Consider the following 18,860-nt stretch of genomic DNA (forward strand, 5'->3'; position numbering starts at 1 on the left):
GGAAAGATGATGATTTATTGCTTGCTTCTGTTATGGGTTTTATGTATGGAATGACTATATACTATCACAGAGGAAATGCAATATTGCAAAAGCTGAAAAGAAACTGAATTCACATAGTAAAGCTAAAAGATAGATACTGAAGAAACATTTTTATGTGTATTTTCCCTCTGGCTAAAGTAAATTAGCTATCTATACTTATTGATGATTTTATGAAATGTTTATCTAGAAGACAGGGAAATATAATTTCAATGGCAACTTTTTGTACTTTCAAGTCTTTTTAAAGACTTCTTAAATTCATGGAACTAAGTATTGGAGTAGTGCTTTAGCACATGTCTAATTTATATATGTAGTGGATATGATCAGAAATTAGTTTATTAGGCTTCCTAGACATGAAAAAGAATATATGGAAAGAAGTTGGTAACGGCTTTCTGAAGCCCAGTGTGTGAACACTTATTTCATTTATCCCGGATCTAGCCTCCCCTCCCTCTTGATACCCTCTTTTAAAAACCACAATCTGGTATGTCATTGGTACATTTAGTTTTGCTTCAGACTGGTGGTTACAATGTTTTACTGTGTTGTCACCAATGGCTGCAGGTTACAGTTAGTTCATTCCAGACCAACATTGCTAAAACTTTTTGATGATTATTTTCTTTCAAACTTATAATTGCTTAAGATGAAATGGAGGCTGCCCTTTTTGAAATTTTGGAAAAGAAAATGATCACAATTTAAACATTGAAACTACAAATGATAATATTACAGATTTAGTGTTTTACTTTAATTGACATAATTGAAAGTTAACACAATTGTTACTGCATAAACACAGAAGAATGATAAAAATATAGCAATGAAGGAGTTTCTTCATCTAGTTGCAAAATTGGAAATCGGGTAAATCTGAAACTGTTCAACGTAAGTGTCCTTCTGGTCACTTCCTACTCTTCCAGAGGCTTCTATGCCTGGAATCACAGCAAGGGCAGAGAGGGGGGGGGGGAAATGTCTTGAAGTGTATTGATTATAATATGTATTCAAGTTGGTCCATATTTTACTCCAGTAGATGGGTAAATCAAATATATTAGAATTCTATATGAAAGTATGATTTTTTTTTACAACGTGTGTTTTCTACTTTCTCACTGAGGAATTTGCATGCATTGAAATGATTTTAATTTTGATGAATTAGTTTTGTCAACGGCTAATGTAGTTGGTTGTTTTTGAGGCCGAAAGCCTGCTGGAGAGTGAGGTTAACAAAGGGTGAAGGTGATGATCACTAGAGCTTTTAGGGCTGGCTGAGACCCGGCTGCTGAGGTTGTGTAACTGTGCCTAGAGGGCGGGGTTCCTGTACGTTCCTACTTCAGCAGACAACCTGCCCCCAGCACCGCTCCAATTTCTGCCAGACAGATGGAAAGCTCCAAAGGAAAAATCTGCGCAGCCCTTCCAAGAAGCAGGGTAGGTGAACATTAAATTTTACATTTCCCTCGCATTATGCTTCTACTCCAGGCCGGATCCTGGAGTTACAAAAAGAACAAGGGTCATCTAGATTCTCTTTCACAAAAATGTGCCCCAATTCTTCCTACCTGTAAGAGTTAAAAGGCGTTAGAGATCTTCCAGTTAGCTGAAAACTCCATTTTCGATTTTTTTTTTTTTTTTTTGCTTCCGATTTCCCGCTTTTTTTCTCACCCCAATTGTCCTGCCTTACCATTCCTCCACGAACCCCTCCCCCAACCACCAATAGTTAAAAATAAGCCATCTTTTAGTTTTCGGCTCCTCAGTTGACCGTTTTCCTCATTCCATCGGTGGGTTCTTGGAGACCTTGTCCTGGGAAGGTAGGCCCAGGGGCTCTGGGCTGCGAATATATGACGTAGTGTTATGTTTTGTCTTCCTCCCTCCCGATTTGGTGCCCCCCACCCCCCACCCCCCCAATCCAAGGTTCTGCTTGATGTTGTCGGAAGGCTGTGGAGGCGAAGGACTCGAGAACCGTGAACACTCTCACCCAGCGATCGGTAAGTCAGAGTCCTCTTTGCCTCACTTGGTGGTGGTGGGTAGTTAGTGTGTCCCACAGGCTGCTGTGGACCGACCCTTAGATCCAGACTCTTGTACGCTTAAGTGTTATTTTTTTTTTCTTCCTCACTTGGAAATTGTTCTTGGTGAGTGGATTCCAGCAGCCATAGGTGGAAGAATGCATGATTTGTCCACGTGAGCAGAAATCATGGTGGATGCCTAGGTAAAAAGGATTTAGACATTTCAAAGGAGGAAGAAAAGAAGATAAGTGTATATGGAAAAGGCAACGGGAGACTGTAACAGGTTCAGAAGTTGTAAGGTTATTCGTTTAATGGAAATAGGATTTCTGAATGTCATGGCTGCTTCAGAGAACGAGGGAATTTAATGTTCAAACCCGGGATTATTTACCCTCGGCAACAAGATGAAGCTCTTTATTATCAGAAACATCTCTCTCTCTCTCTCTCTCTCTCTCTCTCTCTCTCTCTCTCTCTCTCTCTCTCTCTCTCTCTCTCTCTCTCTCTGTGTGTGTGTGTGTGTGTGTGTGTGTGATGCTGTCCTCGCTCCTATTTTCACACTAGCATTGCCGGTCTCACTCCAGTACGGCCCTCTCTCACCAGCTCCTTGGCCTAGGTCAAGCCAGGGTAGGCAGGACTAAGAGGATCTATCCGCTCCAGGTCGAGTTCAGCGCCGGTTTAAGGGCAGGAGACTTCTTGGTCTCTTGGAAAAACTAGGGAAATGAGCACCGTTCTGGGCTTGACTTTGTCCCTGCTGGGAATAGCTCAGTTCCCGGCTTTGGAAATCTCAGGCAAATAATTGATTTTTAATACACACTTAGGAGCCGGCGCTCTAGGCTCCAGAGTCTGGCTGTCCCAGGGTGTCTGCGAGCGCGCCAGACTCTGGCTGGCTTCTCCCGAAGCTCCCGAGAGGCCGGGCTGCGGTGTAGGGATGGCCTGCCCGGTGCCTCGGGGCTCCGACTGACTTTGGAGGGGGTGCAGGGTCTGAACTCCTAGGGGAGAGGCACGGGTCTGCCGGCGGCGTTGTGGTCTCAGGTTTGGGACTAACAGCAGAACGTGCACCGGTGCTGCAGAGCTAGCTGGGGCCGCTCGCCAGCTAAGTCTCTTGGGTGTGGGTCCCCGCTCGGGTCCCCGCCGCCTGCCTCCCTGCCTAGGGAGCCGCGCTGCCGGCGAGCCGCAACGCGAGGGCGCTCTAGCCCAGCACACGGTCACCGCGGGGGGGGAACCGGCCTCCCGAGCCGAGGCCGCGTGCGTCCCAAACCTTTCCCTTCTTTCTTAGACTTCTTTGATCGCTCCCCGTCTCCCTAGAAGTTGTTAGTCTTTGTTTGCCAGGTGCGGTTTCAGATCTCAGCACTCACCCGGTGGTTGGTAAAAAACTGATTTTACAATAGCCCTCTCTCTCTTCTGTCTGGTTCTCCGTTTCTGCCCACGCCTCCGGGTGTTTTGGAAGGAGCCTCCGGGTAGGAATTTCCTGAACGCTAGGAGCAGCCTGGAGTTGGGGGGAGACAAAAGCCGGGTTGGGGAGCAGATTCCCGCAGAAACACGGAGATTTGCTAGGAATTACCTTCCTTTCGGAAGAACTGGACGGAAAAGATGAGGAGGGATGCCGGAAGGATGCTTCCACCTGCACCTCCCACCTCCCTCTTCCAACAGTCACGTTTAGTGGTTAAGCCTTCACACCGCTACATCCCGGCCCTTTAGCAAAACTTAAAATAGGCAGAAATTCCAAGACTGATCAGAGGAGTTACTTGAGATCATAACAAATAACGGAGAATTCTGTATGTGAAGCTGTCAGGAGAGAATGCTCCACACCTCTCCCGGCCCTGTGCCCTACAGCGTTTAACCGTCTTTGGCATTGCGGGTAAGCCGCACAGGAGGAAAGAGCCTATAGCTTTTGGCGAGATTTGTAACTTCTGGTGGGTATGAAAGAGCATGTTCAATAACTACACGTTTGGATATTCATTTTCGGCTAGAGTTGAATTTTCCTATTTGCTAGCTTCTCGTGGTTGAAATAGCTTTCCTTCTTCCTCTCACTGCTTTGTGTGCTTTAAGGAGCAATGGTATCTCCCTGCATAGGCGGATTTTGTTTATTTGCTTGTTTGTTTTAATTCCTTTGATTGAAGAGGAAGACTGAAAACTGTAATGGGGTTAGAGAGAATTGTGTCTCGGTTGGTTCTTTCATTTTCTCATGACTCTGAAATTTAATGACCTAATCATTGTTGTTTGAAGTTAAATTATCTGTTAAATTAGCCCTAAACAATAACTGATGATATTTTCCTTTTGGGTCTGGTTGCCCCTGAATTCGTGGCCATAGGTGGATATAACAGGAGTCAAGGAAAATTCTTGATTGTGCACTATTATAAAAATAATCAGACTCAAGGTTTATGTATGGCGATGTTAGAGACAAAAATTTTTTCAAGATTAATTGGGCTTTATAAATTGGAAATTCTTTTTAGAACATGTGCTTGAGAAAACTAGACTTAAGCATGAATGTGAATGAGCATTTCTGTAGATAAAAAATATAAACACAATTCCCATTACTGTCCAGAGGCAAAAATCTGAAAGGGATTACATACCCCTGGCAGCTTATAATTTCTCACAAAAGAAAAATTGACTGTAGGAAAACCTGCAATATTGTTTTAGATGTAAATTCTAGGAATCTGAAGTATAGCTATTTCTTTGAGTCTGACATATGTTCACTCTACATTTATAGTAAGAAACAATCTCGAAATAGTGCAGATCCCCCACCCCTTTTCTATAAAGCTTATGTAGGCTTAGGCTCAGGAGAGAGGGTTTTCATGATATTGAGAGATCAACACCTTTCTCCTTTACCATAAGAGATAGCTAAAGCATCTTTAAAGCCAATAGGATCCAAGTATCTGAGAAAACTTTGAAAATAAGAAGTACTACTGTGTTTGTCCTATTAAAATGTTCTGAATGAATAATTAGAGACTGGGATGAATGTTGAGAAATTCAGAGCAAGAATAAGGTGGTAATTTTATTATTTAATACTTTGATAATTTCTATAATTAATGATGTGATTTTAAAGGTTGGCAAAGCTTTCTTATAAAAAAAAAGAGTACTCTGCTGACCTTATCAAAAATATTCTGGGAATAATTAAGTAGAATCAGATAGAATTGACAGTAGGTATTGCTTGTTTCTTTATTTATCTGTTTTTTTTCCCTGAGAATAAATACTGTTAATTAAACATGGTGAACTCTGATTGCAGGTTGGAAGACTAAAAATCGATCGTTTCTGCATCAATAGTGTTATGTATTACTACATTGATTTGTGTTTATTTATGCAGAGGTTTCAGCTCTTTGCTTCCATATTTCAGCGTGTCCCTCTTTAATTTTATCACACATTACTTTTAACGAAAGAGTTTATTGTAGGAAGCGAAACACACGTAACCGGTTCGTTTTTAAGTACACCTATAAAATATACTTCAATTCTGGGAGTGTGACCAGTTTACAAAATTGTTTATTCATACTTGACTGTTAGCAATTAGAAACCTGCTTCTGCTTGAAAAACCTCATGCTGCTTAAAAGCTTCCATTCCTTTCTTCACACATTGTATTGATGTGTTTCGATAAGGTAGAAAACATGATTTGGTGATCTTAGGTTTAGTAGAACGAAACTCATGAATAAGATATCATTTTCAATTGGCATGGCTGGGTTAGCCTTACAAAAATAAGCTTACCATGAGGTTTCAGCAGTGATTTTTATGAAAAATCAAGGAGGAATCATTTAAATGTAGATATTGGACATTAATTTTAAAACAAGTGCTAACTCCTAAATATGCCAGGAATCCTTATGCAGAAGATACCATTATGAATCCTTATATATTAAATGCGTGTACACATATATATTCTATTAGTGTGCATGTGTTATTAATCCTTTGAAGGTAGCCATGCCCCTTACACTATTACAGCACATGGATAGTATGTACCAGAATTCATCTCAAAACAGAATAGAAAAACTTGACTCAGTGTGTTCATTATAAGTACAAGGCAGGAGGAGGAGTTGAGATGCACCCATGTTTGTGGTCCCCTGTAGCCATTCCAAAACACTGAAAAGTTTTGCTTGAAAATTAAAAAAAAACAAAAACAAAAAGTGGCCTACCTTATTGAGGGCTATTTAATATTTAATCTGCAGGACTTTTCTCAGTATGGAGGACCAGTCCTTCCTCCTTAACAGTTGGGAGTACAACTACTAAAAGCATACAGGGATCTTATTTTTCTTATTCATTTGCTATACCCTACATCCCTCCTAGTGAATGCAAGGTATACAGAAAACAAATGTATTCCAAATTCTTTTTTAGATCAAAGGGACCTTGGGAGATGGAAAGGGAATTCCTTTTTCCTCAGTAGTTGTCCATGGAATGAAGAGGGACCACAGGCAGAAAGAAGGTGGGCCATCCTAGGATCTAAAGTTTTGCAGAAGGTTGAAAGGGAAAGAGAGCAGGGAGGGAGGGCTACCTTTGTTTGTTTCCTTTTCCTGTTCCTTGTCAAGTCTTTGAAGCTAGGTAGTGGTATGGCTGTAGTGGAAGCTAGCGCTCTAAGCTTTCCAAGGAGGTTGAGATTCCTGAGTCTCCTGTGTTGAGCAGGCCTTACCAGCCAAGGCACTCCTCAGCAACCCCTCCCCTAGTCTTTCACGCAGGCACCAGCTAGTCCTCACGTGCGTGGTGTAGTGGACAGTGTTGACTTGAATTGCTCTCTGGATGCAAGCCTTTCCTGTGAATGAACCCGAAAACACTCGACAGGTCGTGAATAATCGTTTTAATGAGTGTGCAAAGTGTGCGACGGGGTGCACCGAGTTGTCGGGTTAAACAAACAACTTGTACTCTGACCAAATCGGATTGTTAAAGTGCAAAGTGATGTCAGTAGCATTCCCACTGCCTTTCGGAAATCCACAGATCTGACACGCAGGAGTCCAATTTTCCCCATTAAAGAAAAATAACAATATTTTTCAACCGTGTGTGATCTTCTTTAATATTAACCAGAGCCAAACAAAACCTCATTTGAGAATCACAGTCTTTTCTAACTGAAAAAAACAAAACAAAACAAAACAAAAAGGAGATACAAAGGGAGAAATAAGGGCACATCAGGAATTCTGGGGGGAGAACTGGTGCTTCATATTTTGCACGTCTGTGGTGATCAGTAGCGTAGAAACTCTTCCTTCTGTTGCCTATACCCAAACAACTGGGATGGTAGTTTATTCCCATACTAATATTGAGTCTGTACACCTGTGAGGGCTTTTCTGATGAAAAATTAACTAATATTTAATGTCCATATGTTAATCAGTGTGAAGGAGTGTCAATCCCACATCTTATGTTTGGGGAAAAGTAATAAAAAGGAATGCTAATGGGTCCCATCTAGAACGACAAAGACCAGGGGTTCTCAAGAATCACACTCCAGTCAAAAACAGTTTTTTTTTCTCTCCAGTTCTTGAGAAGATCCACTTAAAATTGCCTTCATGGACTCCCTTGTTCTTTTTATCTTCTTTAATAATTTAGAATATTAAATAAGAAAGTAAGCTTCAAGATGTTTATGAAAAGCAGAGTCCTTGGCATCTTCCTTCTGAAAAGTTAGCAGAGCAGAGAAATGTATAAGGTGTTTCTTTCCCTTGCCAGTACCTTGGATATATTCAGATATCATATCTAATTTCTCTTCCCCATGGTGTTGTAGGGAGATGAGGTTTGATATTTGTATTGGATTCAATGTTATGCTTTTCTCTGTTGAAGATGGCAAGCATGTCATAGCCCACAGTCTGTACAGTTATCAGTTCTTAACATTTCAATAAGTATGTAGAAATGAAATGTGAAAAGTACAGTAGTAAGGAGACATAAATATGGAAGCTCAGGTTTGTTCACTTAACCCCTAAGTTGTTAGTCACATATCTATATGTCTGTTTTTCTGACCATCCATGTCACATATGTTTATTTATAACTAATAGCAACTGTGTGAACTACTTGACCTAAAACAAAATAAGCAGTTCTTAGCTAAGTCACTATACTTTTGTTATTATAGTTACTAGTTTTTACACATATGTGTCAATTTAGCCTCACCTGGATAAAATAAAGATACTGTAATGTTGCTTCTATATATTTTTTCAAAAGATAAACAAGAGTTTGGCGATTTTGCCTTGTACATAGTAAACTTCTATACCAGACTACCAATTCAGAATATCCTTGTTTTTAAATGAAATTTAACAAAAATCGACAATATTTGGACTGTAGTTATCGTCTCTGTGTGCTGACATACTGAAATAATTTTAGGAGCCACTGAAAGAATGCATCCATTTTGGTTTTAGATGTACAAACAGCAAAGCTAGAGGGTGCGTCTGTTTTTATGTGTATATATGTGGTTAAAGAACTATACTATCAAAACATTCATTATATTTGAAAGAGCAGGAGCTTGTTGTAGAGAGAACTGCAATGCTGAGTTTATGTTCCAGAATGTGTCTGAGAGGGATGAAGTCATCTCCTTATCTTACATGATGCTTCCTTTTCAGAAAGCTTCATAGGAAGAGCAAAGAGATGAAAAGGGCTGATTTGGAGGCGAGAGATCTTATATGCTAGGATGGTCCTGAGCACAGAGATGCCATGTGAAAAATCTGATGACATAAGGGTCATTAGTGGGAATCTTTGTTCTCTGATTAATTTTTTTTCTTAAAAAAAAAACAAGTCTAACAATCAGATCACAGATGAATTTAGGGGAGAGAGAGTGGTTGGGTGGGTGACTAAAAAATATCAGTTATCGTATTCTTAATTCCCAAGTCCTACTTATTTCACAGCTGCAAAATTTAGTATCCAAAATTGAGATTATCTTCCTTCCAAATCCTACATCGGTATGAATCATCCCTGATCATTTATAGTTTTTGGCTTATTTACTCGTTTTCAGCTTTAAATTACCAATAAACCAATTAATCTGACTAATCTTCCCAAACTTCTAGTGAATAGTATAATAGCTACAACAACAACAAAAATAACAAAACTGCAACAATAGCGCTAAATAAACTATTAATAACAACAATGTAAGTAACAGTAGCAGAAATAACCTTAAAATATTTTTAAGGCCAACAGGAAGAAAACAGAACCTATTTTAGACTGCAATTTGAGTTTCATGGCTGCAGTTGGACATTCCTCCAATTTCATGTTTTACTGGTTAACTGAATGATTCCTGTCCTGCTATGCTCAGGTTTCTGAAGAAAGACTCCCTTGGTCTACTGTAGTAGAGCCTTGTAAATGTCATTGAGTACTTTTGCATGCATGCTCGATCGGGGGCTATAGGCATGTCCTCCTGAAGATGTCATTCTTAAAGCAGTCAGTGCAGGAGGGAAACTGGAACAGAGGTAGACATGTAAAGGGTTCTTGATTAGAGAACTGGGGTACCTGCTGCCTAGATTGCTTCTGCTTCGTAGGCAACTCACCATATTAAAAACAAAAAGCTAAGGGAGTTGAGAATGGTGGGTTTTGAGTTTCCAGTGAATCTAGGAGCAGGCAGATGTAAAGACAGTGTAGATAAGGAAGTAGATTTAGTGGTGGTAGCCTAGCTAGGACAGCAAAACCCATTTCTTCAGGTACAAGAGGTGCTTCTATGAAGTGCATACATGCTAGGTGAGCAAATGGCTACTAGGTACTGGGTCTAGATGGGAAGAGTCTGTCAGTAGGTCTCTACTTGTAGTACTCTACATCTTCTCAGTCCAGCATTCTACTCGTCTCCTCAACACCTAGCCCCAGTTTCACCCCCCACACAAAGGGCAATGAAATAAAATGAAAAGGATTAAAAGGTATGGTGTTAGACTTAATGTTTATTAGGCAGATATTAGCCCTGAAGCAGGTGCTTTGTAATTGCCTCCTTTTGTGAGGAAGATAGAGAAGCTGGTTAGGAAAGGAAGGGCAGTTGTAGGAGAGGAGAAAAGAGACTAAGGTAGAAATTCCTTGTCAGTTCAGCACCTATGGCCACATGAAGAGAGGCCTTAGCAACAGGATGGTTTGGGATAAGGGAAGGGTAACCTTACTGCACTGATGTGGCCCTGGACATGTACAAGAAAGCAGAACATAGACTCTTGAAAAGGTCAGAAACAAAGGCATAAATATCAGTAGCCAGTCTGAGCTCTGGAAACTTTTTTGTGTGGGATATTTCCTTCAAACTCAAATGCACCCCAATCCACAACAGAAACATTAACAGAAGGAAGCAAGAGAGGGGAAAGGCACAACTTCCATTTCTTTTTATGGGAAGGAGCCTGAGCACCTTTTAAAATTTCCTTCTAGCCTTTTCATTTTAATGAAAACACTTCTAGTTTGTAAGAACATTATTTCATTAGAGATCAGCAAATGAAGAGAAGCTTTCATGTCGGAGGATACATTCCCTGAAGAGATGCTCAGGTCTCACCCACCTTCACAAGTTTGCATTGGGAGGTAGCTCTGTTGATCTACCCTTCAGTGGCACCTCAGCATTTTTCCATGCTTGGAGTTGAATAGCGCCCACTAAGTTCACCCCAATTCTTCTCTAAGTGTACTTCTGCAAAACTTAAAATCAAAAAAGAACGTCCCATATTCAACTTAATTATAATCAAAATGATGTTTGAAGGAAGATATTCTGTTACTGTGATTCTTGTTTGAATTGTTTCTTTTATTAAGAAACATGCTACCATTTTTTTCAGTGAGAAAATTAAGGGAAGTCAGCATCACAGAAAACTTGGCTCTCAATTCTGTTATATGCACTCCCTAAATATGGCTTTGGGGTAACTTATTTTATAATACTTTGTATTTTATATGACTAAGACCTTCAGAACGAACACAGATAAGAGCAATCAAGAGAAATTACATTTAGTGATTCTGTAGTGATGATATTTGATGTCAATAAAAACTGAAAGCAATTATTTCACAGAGGTAACAGCTGCGCAGAAACTCTTGCGCCTGTAAAGTTTAAAAGCCCATTTAATTAAATAAATAATTTCTATAGCCTAATATTTGAATAAATCTTTAGCCAACAGAAACCATATATTTATATGCTTATTCACGTACTACATGTATGTCAAACCAAATGTATTAAGTATTGCTAGTTCTATGAAAACTAAAAGTCAAACATATATTAGCTTTGCTTTTTTAGTACCAGTAATTGAGATTTACTTGAAATCTGCAAATACTGAAGGAAATCATTGAAGATGCTTCTTTATATTGTGAGCAAAAAATAGATTTTCTTTCCATATTGGGATATAGAGTAGTGAGGAATTAGAGTTGAGTTTCCTGGAATGAAGATTCTCTTTTAGCAGTAAACCAATATATACAAATTACTTCCATTATCCACGTATATTACATGAAAGAAACAAATGTTTTCACAATTAGAAGTATGCCCATATCAAAAAGAACTAGTTGTTTCAAACGATGCTAACAGTTTTTCCCAACACAGAATTTTTCAAGGAAGATTGCAACCAGGTCAGTTGAACTAGTGGTAAAAGAAGACAATTGGGTTATGCTGTGGGGATCTGGTGGAGTCAGGCTGACTTTGTGAAGAACGAACAGCTTTACTCTGAGTAAGGTTGAACAATTCTCTTTCACTCTTGAAGATGACTGTTTCTCAGGGGTGTCTATGTGCAAACATCTTAATTACTGCTATCTAGAGTAGACGAGGAAAGATTTTCATGACACAAGAGTATGTGGAAACATCCATCTATTCTCACATGTTTATTGTCTTTTATGCACATTTCTGAAACATACTTTCCACTAGGCTGTAGCTTGCAGACCTGGCTTCACAGCCGGCAGATCGCTTTCAGAGAAGTGTAGTTCCGTGTTATCAGTGCAGTTAAAGACAAAAGGATGGCCAGGAAAACCCAACTTATAACCCTATCAATGGAATTATCATTGGCAGACAAAATAAAGGAAAAGGATAGCTCCAATATAGGGTCGTGGGGAGACAGTAATTTTCTTTAGGTGAGTTCTGGAAAGATGCAAATACTGTTTAGGCGTTGGTATTAATCGCGCAGCTTACATACGAATGTGCCGGAAATCATGCTCTGTGCAAATGAAAATGAAGGAATTTTATGCATATTCTAATTCTCCCTCTTTGGCTGCTATTTTGGAGGAAAAGACTTCTTTTGCTGATGGTGGGACTTTTTTGTTCTGCACAGGAAATGTGTAAATGAACACATCCCCCCACACACCATTTTTCCTTTCCATTTCCCTCCTCCACTCCCCCTCCCTTTGTCAACAACCACGCATAGTTAGGGTACACAGTTCAGCCTCTGATCCCCGGCTACTTCCCGTTTCCAGGATGGGAGGGAGCAGGTTCATAGTCAGGGTCCTGATTTAGGGCTTCTCTAGGTCCAGAGGCCTTTGGGAGTGAGAATAAAGTTTCTGTGGCTCGGAGGTAGAGGGTCAGGAGGCTCAACTTTGTCTGGACTCGGCCCGCTTTAGACCTACTAGAGTTTAGAAGTGATCTTGTAAACAATGAGGTAGGGATGTCCTGACCATCAGCTTCTGTCAAGAAGAAACACTCCTCCCCAGGCCTTTGGGAACAAACAAGGACTAGGAAGGGTGGTGAATTTGCATTATACTGAGACTAGCAATATAATTAAAAGCACACACACACACACACACACACACACACACACACACACACACCATTTACTTTCTACTTCCATTTTGATAAGCCCGTGTTCTAATGATGCTTAGTGTAAGGGCTCTTGAGGTTTCTCTGGCGGACTTTGTGCTAACTCCTGAGCTGGGCTAGGGAAGGGCGTGTGGAGACCTCGCAGGCAGGAGAAAGAGGATAGCGGAGAGGAAAGGGGTGCTCCCTCCATCCTCTCCTGCGCTGAGGCAGGCTTTTCAGAACTAATTCGGAGTAGGGCGGGGCGAGGGAAGATGCCAACAGACTTGAGTTTCTCCGTTTTCACTCTCCGGATAACAAAATCTTGGAAACAATCTTATTCTTCCCAGTGTAGATTTAAAAGCTTGGCGCGGCCCCGAGCCCGGGCGCTGCTGCGCTCCACCGTGCTTCGGGAAGGAGGGCGCGGACTCCACTGCCAGGGCCAGGCCTCTGCGCTCCTCTCGCTGCAGCGGGGATGCACCCGGACCGGTTGGCGCTGTGCTGTCCCAGGTCCCCCGGGCCTGGCCCAACCAACCTCCAGTCCCCGCTCCCCGAGCTCGGACGCAGCTCGCCAAGCCAGCGCGGCGCTGTCTGCGAAGGAAGTGCCAGGGGATGCTCCAGCGCTCGCCCGGCTCCGCACAGGGGAGCCGCTGGGTAGCCCCGAGCAGTCAGTCGGGTGCAGGCCTGCCGCGGTGCCCCGGACTGTCGCCGAGCGGGTTCCCACCTCCTCCGCAGGCCCTCACCCGACCCTCAGCCAGCGCCTTCCCAGGCCTAGGGGGTCGCTCCCGGCTCTCCTCTCAGGCCAGTCACGTGGTTGAAGGATGGCTCGGATGCCGGGTAGCATCTTCTTCCTGGCTGGGGATGTCATACCCTTTCCTCTTCAGTTCTCTTTATTTTCCTTTCTCTTTAAATGCCTTCACTTCTTGAATTTGGGAGCGGAAAAAAAGCTAAAAGCTGAAAGAAAAGGCCCAATGAAAAGGAAATCATTTCTGGTTTTTCAGATCTTTTTCACTTGCCCCTTTCTGCACCGTTGGCACAGATTCACACCAGCAACTAAGGTTTGGACCTTTCCCTCCAGGGCCTAGACCAGTGTCCGCACTTAGCAGTTGCGCAGTAAATGGCACCATGGCTGGATAAAGGATGGCTTCCTTAGACTTGGGTGCCCTCAGATCAGCTGACTTTGGCATAGGGTGTTTCTTTTTTTCCTTCTACTGGGCTGAAAGGCAAATAAACACGTATGTTTAACATTGGTGTTATTTATCTAGCTGTGCCCCCTCCCACCCAGTGTGTGTGTGGGTAAAGTTGTAGAAATATTTTCTGTGGTCTTATTCATATACATGAGGTAAAATGCTGTGACTTTCAGAACGTAGAAATTAATCTTAAGGCTTTTTCCTTTACATTTCTATTGTCTTTTAAAAACAACTTTACCTCTTTAAGAAAGAAGAGCTTACAAAAATGAAGTTAATCTCTTGTAGGAACTACAAGATTTCTCACGTTCTCCTGCTGCCTTATTATAATTGATTCACCACTTTGTTGTGTCTTCTGCACCGTTCAACATTCTTATCCTTTATAACAACTTTTATTTTTTGAATGTCATAAACATTTTTTTTTTATAATCAGGCAAGCCATTTTAGGTTTGTGAGACTGAATTCACTCAGTCTGTATTTATTGAATACATATTCTACTGAGTACCAGTTGTCTATTCCAAGCACTATTCTCCAGGGGATTTTATGCCCCACTCTCATTGATTGTAAAATAGTGAAATTATATAACCAATGAGCTAATAACCATGAAACTAATTTGAAAGGTTATAATTGCTAATCAAATGTAAAGCATATTTATTAGCATCATTATTAAAAGGTGCCAGAGGGATACAGATAAAACCTGTTCCTATCCTCTGGGAACTTACAATCTAGTTGGGCATAAATAATGAAATGTAAATTGATAGAAATAGCTACTAAGCCATGTTCAGTGTCTGGCATATTGAAGACAGTCAGAAAATGATTGCCTCACATTAATTTGTAGTCATGCCATTCTTTTAAGAGAAATATGATATTGTCCATAAAGGAAGGATTAATTAGGAAAACTTTCATGGGGAAAATGAAATTGTCTTTCATAAACCACTTGTGAAATTGGGAGCATACAAGCGGTTTGTGTGTGAGGGATAAAGATGGTATTAAGTAGAAGATATCAAAAACGCCTGAGGAAAGTGTGGGAAACCTTACAAGACCGTTGCAATTGATACATTTTTATAAAACTTAAACAATTATGTGTATGTGTGGGAGGGGTAGGTGCATGTGACTGGAAGTGTCTGAGGAAGCCAGAGGCATCAGATCCCTCAGAAGTTGGGATTAGAGGCATCTGTGAGCCACCTACAAATAACAGGAGTGCTGAGAACCGAACATGGGTTCTCTGGAAGAGCAGCATTTGCTCTTAACTGCTGGGCTATCTCTTCAACCCTTTGCTACTTACTTGGAAATCATTCCAGTTAAATATTGAATGCAGAGAACATGTAACAATAAGAAAAGATTCGGGTGAAATTCTGAAACAAGATGTTGCTAGAAAAGGATTATCATTACAATAACCTCTGAGCCCCTTACTCCAGTTTGTAAACAATGAAAATTACACTGAAATGATAAACTCAACCATAAGCCTTGAATACATGGAGAGAGCTGTACACCCTAGAGTCACTATTACATACCCACTTACTCTTCATTACCGTGGTGATGGAGATGATAGGTATTGATGAGTGGTGATAAATCTTGAGATATGGCCATCACCAGCGATGCTCAAGATGTATTTTATATTTAGCATTTATATCCACACTTATTTGAAGTGTTTTTCAACTGTAAATGAGTGGCCCTTCTACTGTATCCACCTTCTCCAGTTATCTTGGTTTTGCCTATAGAAAATTTTAATTATAGCACTACTGGGGTTCACCATTGGCATCTTGTGGGTAGAGTTGTGGGGTGCTACTAAGTACTCTAGTAGTCCACTACAACCTCAAATTCTCCTATCCAGCTTGTCAATGGAACCCAGGTTAAATAATCTTCAGGCATGAGAATACTTTGTGCAGCTACACCATGAGTGCTTGGATCTAACTTTTATTATAGTAACATTTTCAATTGAAAAAAATACTAAGAAAAATTTATTTGAAGAAGGCAACATCTTTGACTTGCCCCAAGGCCTTCCAGGGGGAAACTCAGAAAGGAATCTGCTTGGATTTTCTCCTTTTTATAACAGCAGAGGTAGAAATCATCTTTAGGGACTTGTCATCTGAATGCTATTTGTTAAATTAATAAAATGTGTCTTTGGAGTTGCTTAGCAACTTATGGAAAGCTTTTTAAAAAGTTCATTTGTTTGTTTAAAACCAGGATATGTTGCATATTATTAGCCACATTACATAAATCAACAAAGAAATGTACACCAAAAATGGAAGAAGATGTTTTAGCACATTTCTGCATGCCGTGTCTGGCAACTGAAACACTCAATTGTCTGGTAGATTTGCATCAAGTACCCCACAAACATCATTTATGTATGGAGCTTCAGTGTAATGTTGAGGCTATTAAGAAAACCAAAGGGGAAAAATTAAACAGCTTTGTCATAAAATATTTGTTTGTCTTAACCTTTCTTCTTCAGAAATCTTATCTGCCAAGTACTTTTATCAGATAGTAATTACACTCTTTCTGAAAAGAGTTTCTCCAGCACCTTTCAGTGTTTGCACTCTTTAATCATTCCTCATTGCGTCTACCTAATCTATATCTTTTTCACATTGCCAGGGCTCGTTAACAGTTTTAAAAGCCAATCTTGGGCATTATCACTGCTTGTCATCTAAATGAAAATATCTCCACTGACATTTTATTTCTAAAACTTAGCAGACCCTTTAAAAATTTCTATTTACTTATTTTTGAAACATGAACTTTCAAGCATGGAACTTTCAGGACAAGTGAGATGTGTCTGAAACTCTTGAATCACCTTTTCTAAAAGTTATTTTTGTAAATTGCTGTAACAGTGGCTCATCAGTCACTTTGAAAGGAAGTGATCCTTGATTAACTGTTGGCTGATACCGTGCTCCACAGATGTGTAGCAGGAGTACAGGTGTGACCTATAAAACAAGAAAGGTAATTCTCAGGATCTAAGATTTTTTTTTTGCATATTGAAAAATGAAAAAGAACTTGTATGGGTCTTCATCTTTGTGTATCAATCTGTATAATTGTTACAGACAAAACAAACTAAATACTCCAGTGAAATAACGACCTATAAATACAGCATTTCCAGTAACTTTAAAGCAAGACAGTAAGTTTGGTGTACTCCAGTTTCCTTTTTGATTTTCTAGTTTTAGAAAATCACAGTCATAATTTCAGTTACATAACTGATTTAGAATCTGGTTATAATAAGTTCTTAGGACTTAGAGGTCAAATCCTTTTTTCTCAGAATTTGACTACATAGGGCTAATGAGATGATCTCTGAGATGAACACTTCTTGCATTGTTATAATCAAGCTTGAGCTTATTTCTTGAGGTTTATTGTTATTTTATGAGTGCTAGGAAACTATTAATGGTCTATTGTTTACTTTTTAATATATGCACTACTAAGTTTTGGTGTTTTCTTTTTTAAAAAACTCACTAATTAAAAGTTGTCTAAATGTGTGTCATTTGGACTGGTATCACAATCTGTAGGTAGTAGTGGATATATAAGTAAATTTTTGTTCCTTGACTTTCCCCCATTCATTCATTCTACCAGATAGTAATTACCTCTCATTTAGAATATTTCTTAATTTTTTCTTTTGGATGTATACACACACACACACACACACACACACACACACACACACTCATTTTTATTTCTTCTGATTTCTCTCTATGAATATGGTTCAATTTGTTACTAAGGATCAGAAACTGGAAAAAAAAATCACATGATACTATATACCAGCTGATGAGTTTGGTTTGCTGACACTTGATCATTTACAGTAGAATAGTTCAATTTTTAGGACCTGTAGCACATTTCATCAAGAATTATTCTCTCACTGTTTCTCAGGGTAGCTACATTATATTTTACAAACTCTGTTTCATTCATAGAAATAATTTAATTGATAAGCAATGAGGAAAATTCACTAAAACGTGGAAAAACAAATAAAACCCCAGAACAATAAGGGCAATTCCTTGTGTGTAATTAAACATAAGAAAACTTAATCTTTGTGTTTAATGATTAAATAAATTAAAAGGGATTTAGTCGTCAGATTTAGAGTAAGGTTTCTTATGTTTGTTAAGCATAATGTAACAACAAAGTTCAATGGGAAATTAATATTTTCCAAATACAGTATTACTACACCTTTAAAACCATTTTTGCTTGTGTAATCTTGTTTTTATTAAGAAACTTTGCTTTTTCTGTACTGATCGTCTGTTTTCTTGTTCTTCCTATGCTATTATTTTCAGAGCTTGGTACAAGGAAGGCTGGCGTGATCATCCACTTCACATCAGAGGATGCCTAACCGCCAGTGTGCTGACACCAAGCAGAAATTTCCACGTTTAAAGCAGCACTCCCTGCACTCATCATATGTCCCTGGAGAAGATTGCTTCATCGTTTTTCAGACCAAAAAAAAAAAAAAAAAAAAAAGAAAAAAAAAAAGAAAAATTGATCCCTTTCAGTATCCTCCAGTTTCAGAAAGACTAGATAAAACTTTATGTGCATTCAGATCTTTTCCATGCCTGAATTCCTGGTCATCTTCATATCTTCTATTTCCATAAATAAAGATAAAATAGTAATAAATGAATAAAGTTGTTTTGGTCTCAGCGAATCAATTGAGGCTTGGCTTAACCTGTCCAAGCCTGGGAAACTGTAATGGACAAATTCATCCAATCGGTGTGTTTGCTGCCGCTTGACAATACAGGTTTTGTGTGTGGGTCAATACTTCTCTTGGTATTTGTCTAGTTGGAAAAGAGAACAAGGGTACTGCAGTTCTGGGCTTTGTGCTTGTAGGACACACACCTGAAAACATAGCTCTGTCACTCATGGTGAGCCCAGGGCACAGCACCATTTCCTTATGCTGCATGCAAGCTTATGTATTTTCTGGGCCTCTCTTCTTTCCAGACCAGCAGTTCTTGCTTAGGATAGGACTTGTACAATTATGAAACAACTCTTCTCATAGAAGGGATTTGTAGAGCTTTATTCTAACAATCAAGATGTATGTGATTAAATGATTGACTAGGGCTGGGGATGTAAGGCAGTGCCAGACTGTGTCCCTAAAGTGAGTATGGCCCTAGG

At 39.9% G+C, this 18,860-nt stretch overlaps 1 long non-coding RNA gene across 1 annotated transcript; it reads left to right on the forward strand.

Moving 5' to 3' along the window:
• The first annotated feature begins 991 nt into the window (after positions 1-991).
• Positions 992-18,310, forward strand: LOC131924157 (uncharacterized). The gene is made up of 3 exons (XR_009382803.1): positions 992-1,440; positions 1,921-1,994; positions 18,032-18,310. It is a non-coding gene; the product is annotated as an uncharacterized LOC131924157 (long non-coding RNA).
• Positions 18,311-18,860: the final 550 nt, after the last annotated feature.

The sequence above is a fragment of the Peromyscus eremicus genome, chromosome 14, assembly GCF_949786415.1.
Source record: "Peromyscus eremicus chromosome 14, PerEre_H2_v1, whole genome shotgun sequence".
NCBI lineage: Eukaryota > Metazoa > Chordata > Mammalia > Rodentia > Cricetidae > Peromyscus > Peromyscus eremicus.